The 22,551-nt window shown below is 39.1% G+C and overlaps 1 protein-coding gene across 3 annotated transcripts in view; it reads left to right on the top strand.

Annotated features, from left to right (window-relative positions):
• The window catches only part of zhx2a (zinc fingers and homeoboxes 2a), a 69,510-nt gene that overhangs the window by 5,709 nt on the left and 41,250 nt on the right, over positions 1–22,551 (top strand). The window contains exon 2 of one of the 3 annotated variants that reach the window (XM_057834000.1): positions 6,970–7,015. The exons of the other annotated variants lie outside the window; for them this stretch is intronic. The gene's annotated coding sequence lies outside the window, so the exon portion shown is untranslated. The remainder of the gene's footprint in view (positions 1–6,969; positions 7,016–22,551) is intronic. 3 annotated transcript variants of the gene reach the window in all.

Here is a 22,551-nt window from a genome sequence, read left to right as displayed (position 1 = left end):
CACCTCTGGAAATTAGAGATCGACTGATATGGGTTTTTCAGGACCGATACCGATTAGTAGAAGGTCCAATAACCGATTTTTGGAGCCAATATATTATATTTGCTATAAAAGTGTAAAAATTGGTGCAAAAAATTTGAATAATGCAAAGACTGAACTTCGTTGAAATGCTTAAAGCATGTTTATTGAATCACACAAATAGAAAATAGTAGCTAATAATAGAGGGTGGCGTGGTTCAGTGGTAGAGTAGATGTTCCCCAACCCAGAGGTTGTGGATTCGATTCTCCGCCCTGATGACCTTGTGTAAGTATCCTTGAGCAAAATACTAAACCCCACGTTGCTCGTGGTGCTGCGTCACCAGTAGGTAGATGAGGATATAGTGTGAAGGACGCGGAGGGTCATAAAAAGGTGGAAAAGTGCAATACAAGTCTAACTCCATTTACCATCACCATTTAACCAATCACAGGACGAGGCACAGGACGAGGTGAATACTAGTGCAGGAAACAGCAGGCAGGAGAGAGCGGTACGGCTGCATCTGAGCTGAAATAAACCAGTTTTAAGTCAATTTTTTTTCCCATATCGGCCAGTCGGATTAAAAAAAAAAAAAAAAAGCCTATACCGATATAATTCAAATTTTCAAATATTGGCACCGATAATCAGCCCGGCCGATAAACGGTCTGTCTAGTGGAAATACAAATGAAATTGACAGAACACAAAAGAAACAATAAAATTAATGAAAATAAAGCATGCAGAGAAGAACAAGAAAACAAATTATCATTACTTTGAATATGCGTTTCACTCAGGCTTCACTAAAACTTCACATCTCCCACACTCTATGCTGTCTCGTCTGGCTAGCGACAGTACCTTGACCAATGAGATGAGCGAGTTTTCGTATTCTCATTGTTCTATCAGCTCAATGGTTATAAAGCAGGAGAGGCAGGGGAATGCGTTTCCCTGTATATTTTTGTAAAACACCATACCAGTATTCGTTCGTTTTACAAATACGACACAATTTTCGAATTTTATGATAATACAGGACAAAGTGCATCCATTGAAAGCTCAGTACGGGACGCGGACTTTTGTTTCTGAATACGGCACAATTCCATTTTTCAAGGGACGGTTGGCAACCCGATGTGGGCCACATCCCGATGTGGGCCACAATATTGACATTTGGTTTAAAAGACCCAAAATGTGATGTCCACATTTGTGGACACCACATCTCAATAAAATAACATTTTAAAAAATTGAAATAATTTTGATTATATGAGGGTAAGTAAATACGCATCTGCACTTTTGTTTTAGTTGCCTGTTTTTGGCTCTGTGGTTTTGCATGCTATGTCAGTGTGTTCGTGGTAGGTTGCCGCGCTATCACCTTGTGAAATAAAGATGGCTATATCACTCTCAATTTGCACCAAAGAACAGCAGCAAACTGTTTTTTTTTGTAGTTGTAAGGTATACCAGGAGCTGAAATCCATAGAGGACTTTCAGTACAATACGGGGGCAATTTTTTACCATGGCTTAGTTTTTAGCAGTGTATTGAACAGTTTAAAGTCATATGCTCTGCAACAAGTTGAAGCTGGCAATTCGCAAAACAAACGCCGAGATTGGTTGTCAGAAGGCCTTCTTTTGTTGCACGACAATGTGCTTCGACATACCGCTGCCCACACTGTTTAAACGCTTCAAAATCTCCCTTTCAAGGTGTTGCAGCATTCTCCATACAATCCTGATAGTGCCCCATCGGATTGCCAATGTTTTGGTCCAATTAAAGATGGTTTAAGGGGCAATTGTTTTGCCAGCGATCAACAGGTAATGGAGGCTTTGCATACGTGGCTTGCTGCTCATCCTATTTCTGAGGGTATCAGAAAGCTTGGACCAAGTGTGTTAAAACACTACAGTTCGTTAAACTGATAATATTTATATCAGTGCCTGTCCATAACAGTGACAGATGTCCCATTCATTTAAACAGGTGGGACTGGCTAGCTCATTTGCTGCCAGCCTCTCTCAGGCAAATTGGAATGAAAGTCTAGTGCCATCAATGGCACCCAATGGTTTAAAGGATCGCCATATAAAGGGTTAAACAGATATTGGCTGGTTCATGCTCATGTTTCAGTGCAGTTGACGGTGCTGGATGCCCAATCCATTTTGACTAGCAGGCATCCTCAGCAGATGTCAGGACTGCATCACTCACCTGTTTCAGTGCAATTGACGGTGCTAGATGTTAATTGTACCAGCTTTTAATGACCAAGTAGCCGGCTGGATCAGGGTAAATATTATATAAATTATCCATTTTGTTGCTATAATCAAGTCATGTTTGTTTATGTAGCCCTTCAGTCGCATGAGTTTCAAAGGGCTCACTGTTCATAAACACCAATGAAAGACTTGAATCTCATTAGACAAATGAAAATATTCCAGAAAATGCATTTGGAAGTTTCCGAGGTTTACGATATTTGTAGTGTTTCGAGCAGGGTTTTTTTTTAAACCTAACACTTGCAGTACAGTTGTGTTCAAAATTATTCAACCCCCACTGCCTTTTACTTTATTTTATACAGTGTACAGTGTTTCATTCAAAAACAGATCAAATAAGGACTTTAGTGTAATGTAGACATTCAATTTTCAAATTTAAAAGTCTTAATTTGATCTGATTATGATTTGGTTTAAATAAATAAATGCCACACTACAGTACTATAATGTAGTGGGGTTTAAATAATTTTGAACCCAACTGAATGTGTGATTCCCTGGTAATTTGTAATGTTATTTTATTTCGAGTCTTCACTTCTAGGAAACCGAGTAATTATTATGATTGCAGCATCCTATGTGAAATAGACTTCACCAAAGGTACGCAATCCCTCTAGGGGAGCTTTGCGCATGCTATTTTGCTCAGTGTGAGTGTCTTATACAGTAGTTGTCTGGATTGTTATCTGAAATGACATACTTTCCTTTTGAAAAAGTATGGTGTTCATGTGCCAACACCCCCCCTCACAATGGGATGACCTGAGATTCTGTGTTTGCGAACATATTCTGTTCAGCAGCAGCACCCAATCAGCCTGAGATCTAAGTGGTTTTGATCACAGCGCACTTAACCCTCCTGTCATACTTTGTACATGTAATTCCTCTGGGTAAAAACTTGTCGCCTCACACTCCTGCTCTTTACATGTGAAGAGCTATTTGACTCATGTTTGTACGTATGTTCCCTGCGTGTGATGTGCCTAATCTGAGATCATTTGTAATTTATAGTGACAGTAGGCTCCATTCCATTGTTGCGATAATAATTCAAAGATCTCCTGCTGATCAAAGTAAGCCACCATTTTCTGCACAGTCTTTGGATGTATTCTGCATGAATATAGACAAAATAAGAATCTTTTAATGTTGCTACATTTGCTGTAAATATAATAATTCTTACAAAATGATGATGATGATGATGATAACAGATGTACTTTGTAGAGGGGGGATGGAGCGATGACAGACTTGCTTAAAGGATTACAAAAGTGTACAGATGTTGTCTCTTCATTCCTACATTGAGAGCATTAAAGTTCAACATAAAATAATTTTATTCTTTTTTATGATTGCATAACAGAGCGTACAGCTGGTTTCTTGCAGATGGGAGGGATCAAATGCCACTCGGTGCAAAAGTCACATTAAATAAGTGTGTTGCCCACCTTTCTTCCCAAGTATAAAGCAGTATAGGAAAGTGATTGGTGTTTCTCAGTCTTATCTCTGTTTGCTGCAACCTCTATGAATGTCACGGCCAAACATCCAGCTGTGAGGTGATCCGCTCTGTTGCTTCCTGGAGGCGTTTCCTTCTCTAGTATAGTCAGAGGGTGGAAAAGTGAACAAGACACTCAGTCTGTCAGATTGTGTGGGATTGATAAAGCTGTGGATCAAGGGCCGCTGTCAAGTTTAAATCCAGAAACTGACTCAAAACACAGAAATCCTTTACCTCCATCAATTCAGATCAGGGGTGTCCAAACTATGGCCGCAGTTGGCCCACAAGCCAGTTTTTATCATATCATGAAAATTTCATTGGAATATGGCTTGCACAAGAAGCTTGAGCACAGCCTCCACTCTGTTCCACATCTCAGTGTCTCTGCATTTAACTGCTAGGACAGAGTAAAGCCACTTGTCACTTCTCTTTGTGTAGCAATACAGCAACCATTTGACAAGCAGCTGTAAGAAAAGATGCTACAAATGGCCAGCCTATAATTTAATATGTTGAAATCAAGGTAGGAAATTTTGTAAGATTTCACTTGATGAATTTGAAAGCAGTCTTAGCAGAATTATCTTGACGAGTCTCATTTTATTGTGGTATATACCTATACAATAAGGCCCACCATTTGCTGCCATTGACAGTTATTGACATCCAATCCATTTGAAAATGGGTGGGTACTGACTTGCCACCTTCCCAGTTAAAATGGATTGGATATTAGGGGTGAGCCATCTTAGGGGCAGTTTACATGGTGACTCTGTGACACAAAGACGCAATGACTGAGTAGCGGACTCGCCTCGCGTGCATATGGTGTCGGCGAAGACGAAAAATTCTGAATCCTGCCTCCTAAGTGGAAGAATCCGATTGTGGGGGATTGAGGGGGTCTTCCTCGGCATGCATATCAAAGGCTCCTGTGGCGCAAGACCGCGCCATTAACGTCAGCACTCATACACGTCACATTGGGCGTGCGCAGCGGTGCTGCTAAACATTAAAAACAGCAAATATGGCGGAATGTCAGCTTTAATTCACTGTTTTAATAATTTTCTAAATTGTATATGTTGAACGTTTCAATTTTTGTGCCCTTTTGAACAAAAGAAAAATGACATTGCTTCGAGTGGGCGGGCATATTTTTTCTGGGCTGAGGGAGCTTGGTGGGGTCAAAGTGCATGATTCTCTGTCGCCCTGTAAATCTGCACTGCCCCCTAGGGCCTGGCATGAATACTACATCGTCTTCATGCGGAATTGGGACATTGTTCAAATGGAGACGCAAATGCAAATGCAAATTTGAAATTTTTCGTATTCTTGGAGAGTCACCATGTAAACGGCCCCTTAGGCACCCCACGATTCGATTATGATTCAGGGTGCTAAGATTTGATTATTGAATGATGATCATGGTATTGACGATGATCACGGTTTTCACGATTTTCACATTACTACACCTTACTAACTAATAAAGTAGCCAAACAAATTTATGTCCATTATTTATTTAAAATATCTTACTGATTCAACAGAAACGATGGAAACATGCCCATACAACAAAAAGCTGCCCTTAAGCGGCTTTTTTTTTTTTTTTTTTTTTTTTTTTTTTTTAACAAGGAAGTGCAAAAACTTTAACCATTTTAAAGGCAGTACTTATTTCTCTCAACAATAAAATAAAATTTACACAGGTGGAATGAATTTCTAATTTTCTGGAAACAAAGTGCCTTTAGAAGTAAGACTTCTTTTAACCAATATACTTTGTTTTCACAGATTTCTGTACAATTTCGCATGTTTGTAGTGTTACCGCTGTACTTAATCATGGCTTTAGACGTTCTGCATATGAAATACACGTTAGCGAATTAGCTAATTAGCTTAGCGCTCGGCATTAACTTCTCAAAAACAACAACAATAAAGGCTAAACAGTACAAGAGTACTCACCTCATAGACGAACACGGGTCTTAGCAACAAACTCAGGACATTTTTCAATTGAAATGACTTGAAACTACTGCTGGACATCTGAAAGACGAGGAGCAACGAACTATCTCTCTCTTCCCCTCTCGCTCTAAAAAAATAACTTGTGCACAGAAGCACGACCACCGGGTCCCTGCCTGTCTCATACACAAAATTACTTTCCAGTCTTTTGAAAGGGAGTAAATCTTGCTCAGGAACCGGCAGCATCCAACATAACGCTGTGCGTGCGTCCATTAAAAGTGTCCGGGCGGCAGACGTGTCTTTTGAGCGGCTGTCTTAAAGTTATTAGGGAAAATCATTGTTTTTGAACCTTTATGAATCGTAACCGAATCGTCACCTGTCGAATCGCGATGCATCTAATAATCGATTTTTTTTGGGAACTCCCTTATTGGATATGTACTAGTGGTAAACTTATTTAAAGAGTTTCAATTCAGTTTTTTAAAGAGCCACATGATTGGACGTCTATCATCATCAATTGCACTAAAAGAGTTAATTCCAGGACAATATGGCTTGATAGTTGAGGTCACCTGCTTTGTTGAAAAGAAGTTTCAACCTATCCTAACTTTTTCTTAATTTTGACTCAATTTTCTAAAAGTTGTTTGGGCCTTGCATCCCTCGCGGACCCCTAAAGAAAAAGTTTGGACACCCCTGATTTAGATTGTGCACCTTAAATGGTGAATTTACTATTGTGGATAGGTATAATGCATTCATTCAACTAAGGTCAATACATTTTGTATGTTTGTGTTATTTGTCATCTTCTGCAGCATCTATAATTTTTTCATCCCCATACAACTACGTATTTTATTGCATATTGTTTTCTTTCCACTTTCTGTAAATGTAATTACAAAGTCTGCCATAATTTATGTACTGTACCCACTACAGATGTAAGTCATATAATACTGCATGCAATTAGATTACTTGAATTTATCTGTAACATGTTACATTTGTTCGATGAAACAGTTATTGGCTTATGTAGACATTTGCATTCGTCATGCAGGAAACCAACACACTCTCTTTTTAATAATTGCTGGTCTTGTCATTATTTTTTCTTTGTGTTCTACTGGCTATGCTTATTTTTTCGGTGGCATATAGCCCATTACATCTATTTTAGTCTTTTAGGCTGACTTGCAGCATTTTTTTCCCCATAGACATCAATCACTTCTAGCATCCGTTTACTCCATACCACTCATTCAAATCAAGTCTCAAACTGCTCATTGTATTTATGAAAACCTATAACAAGTCATAGCACATTTGTGGGATGATTGTTCTCAATTTAGCACCGCGATGACGTCACCAGTGACGCAATGCTTTTGTTTCAGGTTTGCTGCCGTGTCGTTTGGTGACTAATGCTCTCACAGAATTCAAGTAAGGTCCTGTTTTATGGTTTTAAAAGGGTTTGCACTGTAGGAGACTGGATATATTTGGAAGAACTAAAGTTTGTGGACTTGGCTATAAAAAATACCGTGCTGGCCAAAAGAACTGGGACCCCTGCAATTCTGTCAGATATTGCTCAATTTCTCTCAGAAAATGATTGCAATTACAAATGCTTTGGTAATATATCTTCATTTATTTTGCTTGCAATGAAAAAACAAATAAGAGAATGGGGGAAAAAAAATCATTATTATTTTACACAAGACTCCAAAAATGGGCCGGACAAAAGTATTGGCACCCTTTGAGAAATCATGTGATGCTTCTCTAATTTGTGCAATTAACAGCAACTGTTACTTAACTGTGGCACATAACAGGTGGTGGCAATAACTAAATCACACTTTCAGCCAGTTAAAATGGATTAAAGTTGACTCAACCTCTGTCCTGTGTCCTTGTGTGTACCACATTGAGCGTGGAGAAAAGAAAGAAGACTAAAGAACTGTCTGAGGACTTGAGAAGCAAAGGAAGCATTGGCAATATCAAGGCTACAAGTCCATTGTCAAAGACCTGAATATTCCTGTGTCTGCTGTGCGCAGTGTCATCAATAAGTGTAAAGCCCATGGCACTGTGGCTAACCTCCCTAAATGTGGACAAAGAAGAATTGTGAGGAAGCATGGGCAATCCCAAGGCTACAAGTCTATCTCCAAAGACCTAAATGTTCCTGTGTCTGCTGTGCGCAGTGTCATCAATAAGTGTAAAGCCGATGGCACAATGGCTAACTTCCTTAGATGTGACCGTAAAGAAGAAGAATTGATGAGATTCCAACAAAAGATTTTGCGGATGGTGGATAAAGAACCTCGACTAACATCCAAACAAGTTCAAGCTGTCCTGCAGCCCGAGGGTACAACAGTGTCAACTTGTTCTATCCGTCGGCGTCTGAATGAAAATTGACTCTTTGGTAGGATACCCAGGAAGACCCCACATCTGACCCAGAGACTTAAAAAAGCCAGGCTGGAGTTTGCCAAAACGTACCTGAGAAAGCCAAAAATGTTTTGGAAGAATGTTCTCTGGTCAGATGAGACAAAAGTAGAGCTTTTTGGTAAAAGGCATCAACATAGTTTACAGGGGAAAAAAACGAGGCCTTCAAAGAAAAGAACACTGTCCCCACAGTCAAACATGGCAGAGGGTCCCTGATGTTTTGGGTTTGCTTTGCTGCCTCTGGCACTGGACTGCTTGACAGTGTGCATGAAGTCTGAAGACTACCAATAGCATTTTGCAACATAATGTAGGGCCCAGTGTGAGAAAGCTGGGTCACCCTCAGAGGTCGTGGGTCTTTCAGCAGGACAATGACACAAAACACACTTCAAAAAGCACTAGAAAATGGTTTGAGAGAAAGCACTAGAGACTTCTAAAGTGGCCAGCAATGAAGCCCATAGAACACCTGTGAAGAGATCTGAAAATGGCAGTTTGGAGAAGGCACCCTTCAAATCCCAGAGACCTGGAGCAGTCGGCCAAAGAAGAATGGTCTAAAATTCCAGCAGATCATTGTAAGAATCTCAATTATTGATAACCAGAAGCAGTTGTTCGCAGTTATTTTGTCTAAAGGTAAAGTAATAGGCTGAGGGTGTCAATACTATTGTCGGGCCCATTTGTGGAGTTTTGTGTAAAATGTAGGGCTGTCAAATGATTAAAATTTTAAATCGAGTTAATCACAGCTTAAAAATTAATTCATCGTAATTAATCGCAATTCAAACCATCTATAAAATATGCCATTTTTTTCTGTAAATTATTGTTGGAATGGAAAGATAAGACACAAGACTGATATATGCATTCAACATACTGCACATAAGTACTGCATTTGTTTATTTTAACAATAAATCAACAAGATCGCATTAACATTAACATTGTGTTAAAGCGATCCATGAATAGAAAGACTTGTGAATGTTTGTACAATTTATAGAAATTTTATATTAAAACCCCTCAATGTTTTCGTTTTAATAAAATTTGTAAAATTTTCAATCAAAAAATTAACTAGTAGCTCGCCATTGTTGATGTCAATAATTACACAATGCTCATGGTGCTTAAACCCATAAAATCAGTCGCACCAAGTGCCAGCAGAGGGAGACAAAAACACAAGTAACAAGTGGACATGACACTGTGCTGTCATTTTAATGTTTGAGCAGAGCATGTGCTTTAATTGTGTCAAATATTTTAACGTGATTAATGAAAAAAATTAATTACCGCCCGTTCACGCGATAATTTTGACAGCCCTACTAAAATGATAATTTTTTTTTTTTTTTTTTCATTCTGTTTTGTGTTTTTTTATTGCAAGTAAAATAAATGAAGATATTACTACTAAAGCATTTGTAATTGCAATCATTTTCTGGGAGAAATTGAGCATTATCTGACAGAATTTCAGGGGTGCCAATACTTTTGGCCAGCACTGTATATTTCCAAATAATAGCAAACGTTTTTTTCTATTTCGGAAAAAAAAGTTTGCTAGTACGTGCCATGCATAGTGCTTCGAACTATCAGAAAAAAACACACACAAAGTAGACTCAGCCAGTATGCCAGATGGTTGTAAGGAATACAATCCTTGGAACAAAAGAGACTACATTTCTACTGTATTTAAAAACATATCTACATATGTACTGTATCTAAAAACACAAGCGACTGTAAATACTAAAACTTCACTCTGAGCTGTTTTGAAATGTGTACAATAATGCAAATTTCGAACTGCAGATGCTATTTTTTATAGTCGTAGCAGTCTTTTTCTCTACAGTGGAGATTTTTGTCCAACCTCCAAATTTCAAGTTTAGGAGAAGGCAGGGAGAGAGTGTTCACAGGCAGACTCACTGCACTGCATCAAGTCAGCCACAGACACCCAACCCCCATCTCCCCTTGTAGCGTGAGGAGGAGACAATTCACATGTGAGGAAGGCACAGAATGACAGGTGCTGAAATTTCAATGCACGAAAATAGTGAGATTCTTACGTACGCAGTTTTCCTCAAAGGAAAATTTGTAGATCCACATTTTTTGCCTGTATGTATCCAAATACACGTGGTATCATTTTTGCTGACCAGGATGGCAACATTGTTACACTGACCTAATTTGAAGTCTGCTTGTGAAAAAAAAAAAAAAAAAAAAACTCCGTATCAAATGGTTGTTGTTGTTGTTTTTTTTATTTTTTTACATGGGCATTTTAACTATCTTGCTAAATTACAAATATCCAATGCTGTCATCATAATTTGGTCAAGTTTGTAAGGTTGGGTGTAACTTGGAGCTGTCTTGCGCATTGTCAAGCAGACCAATTGGGCACTTCTTTAGAGACAAACTGAAAGCAAGTTAAACTGAAAGGACTCGAACTGGAGACTACTATCAAGACCGAATATCTACTATCTAATTAAAAAAGAAAAATAATTGGATAATATATTTTCCATGTTAGATATCAATATACAGTATTATAATAATATTCTTATTTAATAATTAAAAATTTGGTTTCTAACACAGTTATTGTATAATCAGTAGGATAAACAAATACAAAAAATACACATAGCTGCAGCTGTTTTGACTGCCTTACAGAAAACTTTAATTTGCAATGGCTAATAAATAAAAATGAATGAAGTTAATTCCAGGTACAATTACTTGCACAGTAATTTATTAGAACAAAGTTCTCACCTGCTGCACTAATAGTACAATGAATGTAGTATTATATGCTTTCTACTGTTATTTCTTGTTTAACAAGTTGGGATTTCGTATAATGATGTTTTCGAAGTTCATAACTATTTATTGTGTTAGTCTGCAACTACTAGCACAAAGAGCTGGTGTCAATTTAAGTAACATCAGAGTGTTTAATTGCTCAAATTTAATATACGGTAAGTGAGTTAATCACTCATATTGCTTGTTAGGTTGGCACAGTGGCACTTTTATTCTGTGTTAATTGCTGTTATTGCAATTAATTTAGCAGGCCCCAAGGATCATGGAGTTCTCCCTGCGGCTAATGAGTTGTTACCCTCTCCTGTACAAAATAATATTTCTGTGGCTTACAAAAACCATTCAAAGACGATGGAACGACGGGTCACCAATTTATTTCAGTCTGAGAGTGAAGTTTTCCCTTTGAATTCATCAGTAATAGAATTCCCCTGTTCCAGCCCCAGAATGAAACTGCGTTTACCTTGTTTTAAATTGTTGTTTTTATCAGTCTATCGTAGGGGTATAAATAAATCACCAATTTTATGATGATGCATATCGAATCTATGTACAAAGATACGATAGGCCCTATTTATGTTACAAAGTCTGCCCAAATTTAATAAAAGTGCTTTTGAAAAAAATTATTACGGCATTATGAACACATTTCACATAAATAGTTACATTTCACTTGAAGTAATGCTTCCATTTTTGTATTTTCTGTTGTGGAAATATTTCAGACGTTTGACTGAAAATCCTTCTTTTTAAGAAAACGGCTAATTTAGCATTGTTTTGCATTTGAATCAATTTGATTGGATCGTTGATTAACCAATTAATGTATCGATCTACCTCTAGCGTATAAATACTTAGTTAATGAATAAATTATGAGGCAGGTGAAAACAAATGTTATTATAATTAGAGATGTGCGAAATTTACGATTCTTAGATTATTCGCGATTCGGCCCTGGAAGATTCGAGAACCATTCACAAACATCCAAATTCCGATTATTGAAGTAAAGCCGAACTAAAACACAGTCAGCGCGGTCTTCGGGACGCAATGAGGAACAGACCGAGAGTAAACATCATGCTCAACTCATGCCGCTAGATAAAAAAATAATACCTGACTTCGGCCAACAGCCGCTACAAACTACTCCCACATAATGGTACGGTAGATATTACATGTATATAGAACTAGATGCGAAATGACAGACTCGACGGTGTTAGCGCATGTATAGAAAACTAGATTTGAAATGAAGGACTCGCCGGCATTAGTAAACGGCGGCCATCTTAAAGCAGTAGACTACTCTGGAAGGCTGTTGTAGCGAACCTTCCGAGCGAACCTAATTAACTTTTTATCTAAAATACTCCTGAATCACCTAATCTTGACTTGAATCTATCTTTAAATGATGAAAGTTTTAAAACTTTTGCATGTCGAAAGTAGACAGAAGGGAAATTATGGAAGGACAGGAGCATTTTTAACAACTTTAACGGTTGATTCATAACATTTATTAAATTTAGTTTAAAACTGCTGATACAGAATGGGGACTTGAGTATTTTATTAACTGTTTTGAACTGTTAACTTGATACTGAAATTGTAGTTTATTTGGGCCTGAGAGGATTTTTGTACATTTTTTGTAACTAATGTACGAAACTTTAAAAGCAGCTAATGGCTTGGGGAGGCATCAATAATCGATTTATAATCGAATTGTAGTCTCTGAATCGTAATCAAATCGATAGGTAAATCACTGAGCAACATCCGAGCCTTTTTTTTTTTCCCCCCAAACATTACAATATAGATAGTTTTTTTTTTTTTTTTTTTTTTTTTGCCTAACATTGAAACAGCCAGACCCCCCACCTCCCTTTTTGTTATTATAAACTCTTCTTCATATTAATGTAATAAAAGTGTTGAATACAGCATTAGTCGCCTTGTCTGGAGAATGAGACGCTAGGGTGAAGTAATAAAAGGCTGATGTTTTTGGAAGGTATTTAAGGATGCCATCAGTTTATGATGCTGAATGATCATGTGGAAAGACAGCCTCTATAATCTAATAAACATGTTAAGCACATGTGTGTTGAGTTTTTTAAATGGCTTTTCAAGGTATTTCTGAAGCCATTGAATTGATTTGACTCTTACTAGGGCTGCAAGTAACGATTATATTCATAATCTATTAATCGGTCGATTAATTTAACTATTAATTGGATAAGTGTCACTTTTTTCAATTACCTTCACAATGTACCTTGACGTTGTTTGACCTGATGTTGTTTTTAGGCATGTTGTAAGTAACAATGAAGACAAAATGAATGGCTATTTCCTTAAAAAAATACTATTTTATTAAAGCTTCCAGACTTAAATGTAGGCTCTAACTGTATCGATTACTAAAGTCATTGGCAACTAATTTATTAATCGATTAGTTGTTGCAGCCTTATTAAGGATCTAGTTTAGACAGTAAGATGTCCGAAAATTGGCAAACATGTGAATTGCTGTTTTCCAAAGTAAAAGCAAATTTTTGTTTGTCATCCTTTGACTTAACAAAAATATAATGACAAATATGATCATATTTACTACTGAGAAGTTATATGAATTTTATAATTTCAAGAAATTAGACAAGTTTAAGGTGAAGAAACTCCTAAACAATTGAGTGGTTATCAAAATAGTTGTCAATTAATTTGCTCATCAATTAGTTGTCAATTAATCGATTATTTGTAGCACCCTTTGTTTTTTTAAACTTGTGAATTGTCGAGATATATACATTATATATATATATATATATATATATATATATACTGTATATGTACTGTATGTAGGATATTGCCCCCTACAGAGAGGCTAGACTGGACAAGGTCAAAGCAGTTAAATCCATTTTAGTCATCCATGATTTGATTTGTAAAATAAGGGCTAAAGGCTAAGTGGTACTGTATTGTAAAAATACAGTCTTCGTTGATCTTAAATTAATGGTGACTTTGTGGTTGAAATCCTTTGCAAAAGATACTGCATTGTTTTAATTTGACCATCAGACAGTGTTTTCAACCTTACCATTACAATGTAAACAATGTCAAACACAGGAGACTTCAGCAGATTATTCTGCACCAGCTGAATATGTGATTTCAGTAGGCCAACTGCTGCTCTTATTATTATCATTAATATAAAATATGGCTAGACTTATGGTTTACATACTATATTTTACACTGTTCACCTCTACATACATGTTAGAAATGTGTCTTTTGCATGTTATTCCAAGGAAAAGTAAGCCTGCTGTGTTGCTGTGCAGAACATAGCAGGGCACTTGAGAGCTCAGTGCAGCACTTTGCTTTGCCCTAGAGGAGCCACGTGATGAGGTTTGAATTAATTCTGTGACGGTCCAAAACGCTGCCTCATACACTCCTGCTAGAACACACCGTGCAAATGGAAACGGTGCCTTTCCTCAAACACATGTATAGTCCCTCTTTCTTGCATTGGGCAACTTGTTGATCGAGCAGAATGAAGTGAAAATCACACAAGTTGCACTCTTTACAAAGTTTTAAGTTGCTTATGATTTCATTTGTTCTTGTCATTTTAAATGTGATTTTAGAGCTCCAGTTTAAATGAAAAATGTGTGTTTTCTATTTATACAGTGCGATTTCAAGTTTAGGAGCTGTGCCACGCCGGTGACTTCTTTGTGCCCAGAAACTCTTTCGATAAACTGTGTTGTTGCATACATTTCCCCAGTCCTTTTTCTCGAAGGGAGCAAACAACCTCAGCAAATTTCTGTGTGTTGCTCTGCTCACTTAGTGTTTTGCATTTCTTCTTGCCCACCCGATTAGACCTGCCGACTCCATAGTACATCATTTACAGTTCATGTCATTGTGTAACATGTATTCATGCATTCATTCCTACGTGCTTATAGTAGAGCTGCTTTCTTGTGACCTCCAAACAAGGTACTGCTGATTGGATTGGTGAATGCATTATATGTGAATCTGAACCCAATGTACTGTAATTTGGATTTGGCCTATTTATTCTGATTGAAGGGTTTGATGTGTAGCATTTTCATTTGGTTTGGGGAGTCATTTTATTCGAATCAAATAGAAGGCCACTATGTAATAACTATGACACCATGTGAACCTTGATCATAACATTTGTTCAACCGGACTAGCTAGGCTGCCTACTGTCTTGGCATGTTCTGTCTTGACGTAATGTGACGTCACAGCTTATGCATTTGAAAATATTAATATCCAGTATTTTATATATAAATAATTTGTTTGAACGACTTTTGACATGCTTTCTCATACTGGTGCTTAAACAAAGGTGTAGAAACACTCACAATTACTGTTATTAATAAATGACCGAACTCAATCTAGATAAATCGCATGATGTTTACATCGATTTGGCAAGTCATATCTGTACAAAAAAGACTATTCCAATTTAATGTAGTACTGTATACACCAGATCGGAATAGATCACGTCATGAGCAAACCAGGGCTCTTGAATAGAAATTATTTCAGTTGGGATGACAACATGAGTCTGCATGTAAACCTATTCATATTCATGGTATGGTATTTGCCATTTTTTCTCTTCTTCAAGGCCTTCCTTAGAGTATATGTATTACGAGGATGTTCTAATATGAGTAATGTTGGAATGATGAATCGATTAGCTCAAGTATTTTATTAGAAAAAAGCTTTGAATCAAATTTTGCTGCTTCGAGTATTCATTTAATGAGAGTGGCGACGTAATGGTTTGTTTTGAAAGTGTGCATTTAGTTTAATTATTTTGGGTGGATACACTGGTACACTCTAGTAGCAATGGCGAATATGACATAACTCATGGCTCACTCACTGCTATTGTCTGCCTTGTGTGTATGCTTTTATGGTACTATTTAAGTCATTAGGGGTGTGACAAAATATTGAAATGGTGATATATCGTGATACTTTTTATCCCAAAAAGTTATCGATATGCTCCTGCCAAGAATCGTTCTATCGTTTTAAAAAGGTATCAGTTTAAAAAAAAAAAAAAAAAAAATACAAAAAAAAACGACAAGTTGCTACCAAAATCTTCCACTAGAATAGTTAACTCAATGGCTGCCATTGACGGCGCTACACGCCCAATCCATTTAGACTGGGAGGGGCGAATGAACAAACGTTCATTGGAAACCAGAGCATTCTCAGCCAGTGTTTCCAATTTACGGGGCATTTTCCAGTCACTTTCTGTTCGTTTAAGGCAGACATGTCCAAAGTGCGGCCCGGGGGCCAAATGCGGCCCGTGGTCAAATTTCATCCGGCCCCCAGCCTCTGTCATAAGATCAATAACGTCTGGCCCGCACACAGACTTAATAAATTGGTCAGCAGTACTGCTACCAGAAAATGAAGTAGCTTAGACACTAAATGCTGCTCCTCATTTACCCACTAAAAGGCAGCAGTACTCTAAGCAACATTACCCCGTGGGAGCCTTGACTTTTCTAAAATGGCGACAATCAACAACAAAAAAAAGGTTGACTGCGACGGCCAACGCTTCAAGGAAAGGTGGAAATTGGACTATTTTTTCACAAAAATATGCACCATTTGTCTCTGCCTCATTTGCAAAGAGACAGTCGCTGTTTTTAGAGAGTTCAATGTGAGGCGATATTACCAAACAAAACACGCTGACATGTACGACAAGATTACAGGGAAGATACGCAGCGAGAAATTGAAGCAACTTGAAACTAGTTTAATTTCACAGCAGCAGTATTTTGCAAGAGCCCGAGAGTCGAAAGAGAACGCCACAAAGGCTAGTTGCAAGATTGTTGAAATTATTAATTTTAAAAAAATTATAAAGAAAATGTCACACACAGAACGGCTTGCTAAAATTTGCCTAAATATATTGGTCTAGGTAAAGGACGTCAGCCAAGGTCGGCCCCCCACATTTTTACAACACCAAATCTGGCCCCCTTCGCAAAAAGTTTGGACACCCCTGGTTTAAGGGCATTCACAGGTCACTTCCTGTCACTGCCGATTCAATCCTGGGTCACTTCCTGTTCTGTAACCCAAAAATCAACAGGAAGTGACCTGTTCTGTAACACAAAAATGAACATGAAGTGACCCATAAATGCCCCAAAATCAACAGGAAGTAACCTGTTCTGTAACCCAAAAATCAACTGGAAGTGACTGAAAATCAACAGTACCAATCCCGAAATACACCAAAATTGAACTCATTGCTTGCCATTGACATCCAATCCATTTGAAGTGGGATGGATGGCAGCAAATGAACGAACGTTCATTCGCTGCCATCCCTCCAAATTCAAATGAATTGGACATCTACTAGTGATAAACTCAATTTACAGCAGAAGGATGAAGAGCTTGCTTTCTGTTATCGTTAACTGTTGTATCGCTAAATCGTGAGATCATCATTATCGTTAGTCTGGTATCGTATCGTATCGTAAGACGTTCCCACCCCTCTAAGTCATAGTATATTGTATTGAATTGTATGTATTTCATTTTTAAATTTAATTTAGTGTTTTTAATGCTTTTTACTCTATGACTTTTTTTTTTTTTTACTATCTTGCACTTTATACTTTTATCTTTGCCGCTGTTGTGTGATGGACGCTGGAAACTAATTTCCTGAGGGAACTCTCCCAAGGGATGAATAAAGTTTATTGAATTGAATTGAATTTAACATTGGTCAATTCAGCTGCTCCCTGTTAAGACCAGCATAAGATAAGTTTTTGTTTGAGCTAATATGTTTTCTTTTTATGCATTCGTAATTGGGTTTATACATTTATTTAGCCGTTTTTTTTTTTTTTTTGTGGGAATATGTATTTAAAAGTTTTGTTAAGAGCATTGTAAAAGAAGGCTAGCATTTTATAGCATTTAAGCTAGCGGACTTTTGCTATGCAAGTTAGACAATCGTTTTTGTTGTACTTGGATCCTTATTTATTATTTTTTAATACCATTTGAGGCTAAGCTCAGTTTTTGAAGTTTTTTATTTTTAAATTAAGTGCAATTCTGTGTAGTTTGAAGGAACACAGGGAATTATATTTTGTATTCGCATTTAATGCTCTTTTGAAAGTGCAATCTTGGCAAGTCTTTGTTTTACATCTCCTAAAATTTATTGTGCAACTCATTAAATGTTCCTAATCTGATTACTCAATTATTCGAACTAACTAGTTGATAGATTAATCAACTACTAAAATAATCGATAGCTGCGGCCCTAAATTTGAGAGATGTCTTTGAATCCAATCATAACCTTTAAATGTATAACATGAATGCGAATAACAAAGAGCCACTGTGGGTACAACTTTTATTCCATCTGACCAAGAGGACACCTTTTCACAATTCCGGTGTCTTATAAGTGGAATCAGTTAATTACAGTCAGGGTCCGCTTGCGACAGCAGAAAACTCATTGGTTAAACTGTCTGTGCTGGATCTGTTGGAAAAAAAAAACCTGCATCCACAGCAGCCCTTTATGACCTGTTTGCCCACCACTCTTAAGTAATATGGAAATTTTATTCTTTGCATTTCAGTGACCTGAAAGTTGTTGGCTGTCAAATTTACCATGGAATTCAATTGGTGAAGTAATGAAAATGACCATGTGTGCTTGATTTTTACACAAATGACATAGCTGTACACTTCTCACGTTTTTCAGAGAATTCTGTGAGGTCTTTCCTTTTTTTATTATTCTTTACCCTTCCACGACTCGCTTCACTGAGTGGGATGTGCTGCTGTGACTCAACCACACTCTGTATTTATCATATTTTGCTGCTCCTATGCCAGTTATATTTCAAATGTGTTAGTTTTCTGTGACATTTTCTCATTTAGGGGTTCATACAATTGAAAATCTCCCTACCAATTTCACCTGTGCTTAACACATTAGAGTGTGTCTTGAACGTACGCCAAACAATTATTATTTGAACCTTTTAGACAAATAAAAATAATGCAACCAGTAAATGACGAATCATATTTTTCTTGTACTAAATTGCTGTTACTTCCTTAGGATAATGCTATTTTACTATCTTTCTATCTATCTACCTAAGAGTAGTAGTCACATACAAAGGACATGTGTAATTTATAGCAACCGCAAAGCCCGACATAGCTGAACACACGTAAATGCCGTATTTTTCGGACTATAAGTCGCAGTTTTTTTTCATAGTTTGGCTGGGGGTGCGACTTATACTCTGGAGCGACTGATGCGTGAATTTATTAACACATTATTATATCATTTCACATGTTATTTTGGTGTTTTGGAGTGACACTGATGGTTTGGTAAACTTGTTAGCATGTTCTTTATGCTTTACTTAACTGAATAACTCTTAATAGCTATGTTACGTTAACATACTGGCCACGTTCGCATTTCGTTGTTCATGCATCATGTAACGTTATCATACTGTACACTTATTCAGCATGTTGTTCTATATTGTATTTTTTTAAATCAAGATGACATATCTGTTCTATGTGTTGGATTTTATCAAGTAAATTTCCCCCAAAAATGCGACTTATACTGCGGTGCGACTTATATATGTTTGTTTTCCTCTTCGTTGGGCTTTTATGGCTTGTCCGACTTATACTCAGGTGCGACTTATAGTCCGAAAAATACGGTACTGGATCCGCTCTTGTGACTAGATCTGATACTGTCCGATAGTCCAAATTATCCAAATCAGTTGTCGATACCAATTCTGAGTATTACATCGTGACAACACTATTGTACATTGTTGTATATTGTCCAGTGGAGACACTATTCAAATATTAGTGATTGAAAATGAATGCATTTATAGGTCTGCTCAGCTGAAAAAGAAAATTTGATCACAAAAAAAGGTACTAACACAGTAGTAAACCTTTAAGTTACAAGTTACTTTCCTGTGCAGAGGTTCTTCAAACTAATACATTATTTGCAAAGACATTCCAAAGCGCAAACTGCTATTTTTAGATGCAAGTTTAGAGCTAACATCCAGAAAGATGAAAAAGTACTGTGGTCAGTTTTAAAAACTATTTTTGAGTCAACTTTTCAAACATTGGAACAAGCCATCCCGAGTCTATTTGGTAAACAAATTGATCAGGTCACACTCGCATGACAAGGGCTGACACGGTACTGAAAATACATATGCATGACAATGTACATGACAATACGCAATCTTATCTTTAAGCATTTGAAGATACCCCAACAAGCATTATTTTGGAAGGAACCACCCATGCAATGGACCAACCACTCCATCTCTTGTTGAAAATGGTGAAGTGAAGAGAAAGGCTCTTTGTGCTAGTGTGACTGCAGACTTTTCGTCTTTTAGTTTAAGATGGGTCTTGTTTCTTATGAACTTGACAGTTATGAAGTAAAGTATATTATTCTAAATTAGTCTGCATTTTTGAAATGTTTGCGTCAGTAGGCCCAAATGTGCAGTGTCTGACATAAAGCATTGATGATTTCTTAGTCAGTTAACACTGCATATCAATATCTGTAGCAGTTGTGATCAGAGCTTACTAATATGCATGTGGCATAAATTGAAGTGTTCATCTGCTCTCCACTGTTATTGTGTGGGCTCAGTTCTCAACTGGGAGGCTTATGTCCAACTCCCATCTTAAAGCCATCATCACTAAATATAAAAAGGAGGCTAATGGTTAATCTATAATGGACTTGCAAGGGCGTAGGTTTGCATAGGGATGGTAGGGACATAACCCGACCAACTTTTCAGGATGCTTAAATTGTCCCCACCAACTTTTAAGCAACTTTATTTGCATTATACGTATAATGACTTCAGTTATGTAAGTAATTTAGAAAATCCCACCTCCTTAAAACTGGGGTTGGTGTGTGTGTGTGTTCCGGGGCGGCGGGGGGTGGGGGTGGGGGGTTCCCTTGTTTTGAGTGTAAATCTACTAGAAATAAGTGAAATGATCTGGCAGTTCTTCAGTAAATTTTATTCAGATTTCTTGAAATAAGAAGATAGCTAACTGAAAATAAGCTTAACATCCATCCATCCATCCATTATCTTCCGCTTGTTCCGGGGTCGGGTCGCGGGGGCAGCAGCTTTAACAGGGAAGCCCAGACTTCCCTCTCCCCAGCCACTTCAACCAGCTCCTCCGGCGGGATCCCAAGGCGTTCCCAGGCCAGCCGAGAGACATAGTCTCTCCAGCGTGTCCTGGGTCGTCCCCGGGGCCTCCCGCCGGTGGGACATGCCCGGAACACCTCTCCAGGGAGGCGTCCGGGAGGCATCCGAACCAGATGCCCGAGCCACCTCAGCTGGCTCCTCTCTACGCGGAGGAGTAGCGGCTCGACGCCGAGTCCCTCCCGGATGACCGAGCTTCTCACCCTATCTCTAAGGGAGAGCCCGGACACCCTGCGGAGGAAACTCATTTCGGCCGCTTGTATCCGGGATCTTGTTCTTTCGGTCACGACCCAAAGCTCGTGACCATAGGTGAGGGCAGGAACGTAGATCGACTGGTAAATCGAGAGCTTTGCCTTTCGGCTCAGCTCCTTCTTCACCACTACGGACCGGTGCAGCGTCCGCATTACTGCAGACGCCGCACCGATTCGCCTGTCGATCTCCCGCTCCCTCTTACCGTCACTCGTGAACAAGACCCCAAGATACTTGAACTCCTCCACTTGGGGCAGGATCTCATCCCCGACCCGGAGAGGGCACTCCACCCTTTTCCGACTGAGGACCATGGTCTCGGATTTGGAGGTGCTGATCTTCATCCCAACCGCTTCACACTCAGCTGCGAACCGCTCCAGAGAGAGTTGGAGGTCACGGCTTGATGAAGCCAACAGCACTAAATCATCTGCAAAAAGCAGAGATTCAATGCTGAGGTCACCAAACCGGACCCCCTCAACGCTTCGGCTGCGCCTAGAAATTCTGTCCATAAAAGTTATGAACAAAATCGGTGACAAAGGGCAGCCTTGGCGGAGTCCAACCCTCACTGGGAACGAATTCGACTTACTGCCGGCAATGCGGACCAGACTCTGACACCAGTCGTACAGGGACCGAACAGCCCTTACCAAGGGGCTCGGTACCCCGTACTCCCGGAGCACCCTCCACAGGATTCCCCTAGGCACACGGTCGAACGCCTTCTCCAAATCCACAAAACACATGTAGACTGGTTGGGCGAACTCCCATGCACCCTCGAGGACCCTGCTGAGGGTGTAGAGCTGGTCCACTGTTCCACGGCCGGGACGAAAACCACACTGCTCCTCCTGAATCCGAGATTCGACTTCCCGACGGACCCTCCTCTCCAGCACCCCTGAATAGACTTTACCGGGGAGGCTGAGGAGTGTGATTCCTCTGTAATTGGAACACACCCTCCGGTCCCCCTTTTTAAAAAGGGGGACCACCACCCCGGTCTGCCAATCCAGAGGCACTGTCCCCGATGTCCACGCGATGTTGTAGAGGTGTGTCAGCCATGACAGCCCTACAACATCCAGAGCCTTTAGGAACTCCGGGCGGATCTCATCCACCCCCGGGGCCTTGCCACCGAGGAGCTTACCAACCGCCTCAGTGACTTCAACCCCAGAGATCGAAGAGCCCACCTCAGAGTCCACAGACTCTGCTTCCTCAAAGGAAGGCGTGTCGGTGGAATTGAGGAGGGCTTCGAAGTATTCTCTCCACCGACTCACGACGTCCCGAGTCGAGGTCAGCAGTACACCATCTTCACTATACACAGTGTTAATAGTGCACTGCTTTCCTCTCCTCAGACGCCGGATGGTGGACCAGAATTTCCTCGAAGCCATCCGGAAGTCGTTTTCCATGGCCTCACCGAACTCCTCCCATGTCCGAGTTTTTGCCTCGGCGACTGCCGAGGCCGCAGTCCGCTTGGCCAGCCGGTACCTGTCAGCTGCCTCCGGAGTCCCACAGGCCAAAAAGGCCCGATAGGCCTCCTTCTTCAGCTTGACGGCATCCCTTACCGCTGGTGTCCACC

This window comes from Corythoichthys intestinalis, chromosome 4 (genome assembly GCF_030265065.1).
Source record: "Corythoichthys intestinalis isolate RoL2023-P3 chromosome 4, ASM3026506v1, whole genome shotgun sequence".
Classification (NCBI taxonomy): Eukaryota; Metazoa; Chordata; class Actinopteri; order Syngnathiformes; family Syngnathidae; genus Corythoichthys; species Corythoichthys intestinalis.
Note: the sequence above shows the minus strand (reverse complement) of the source record. Positions and strands in the feature narration are given on the sequence as shown.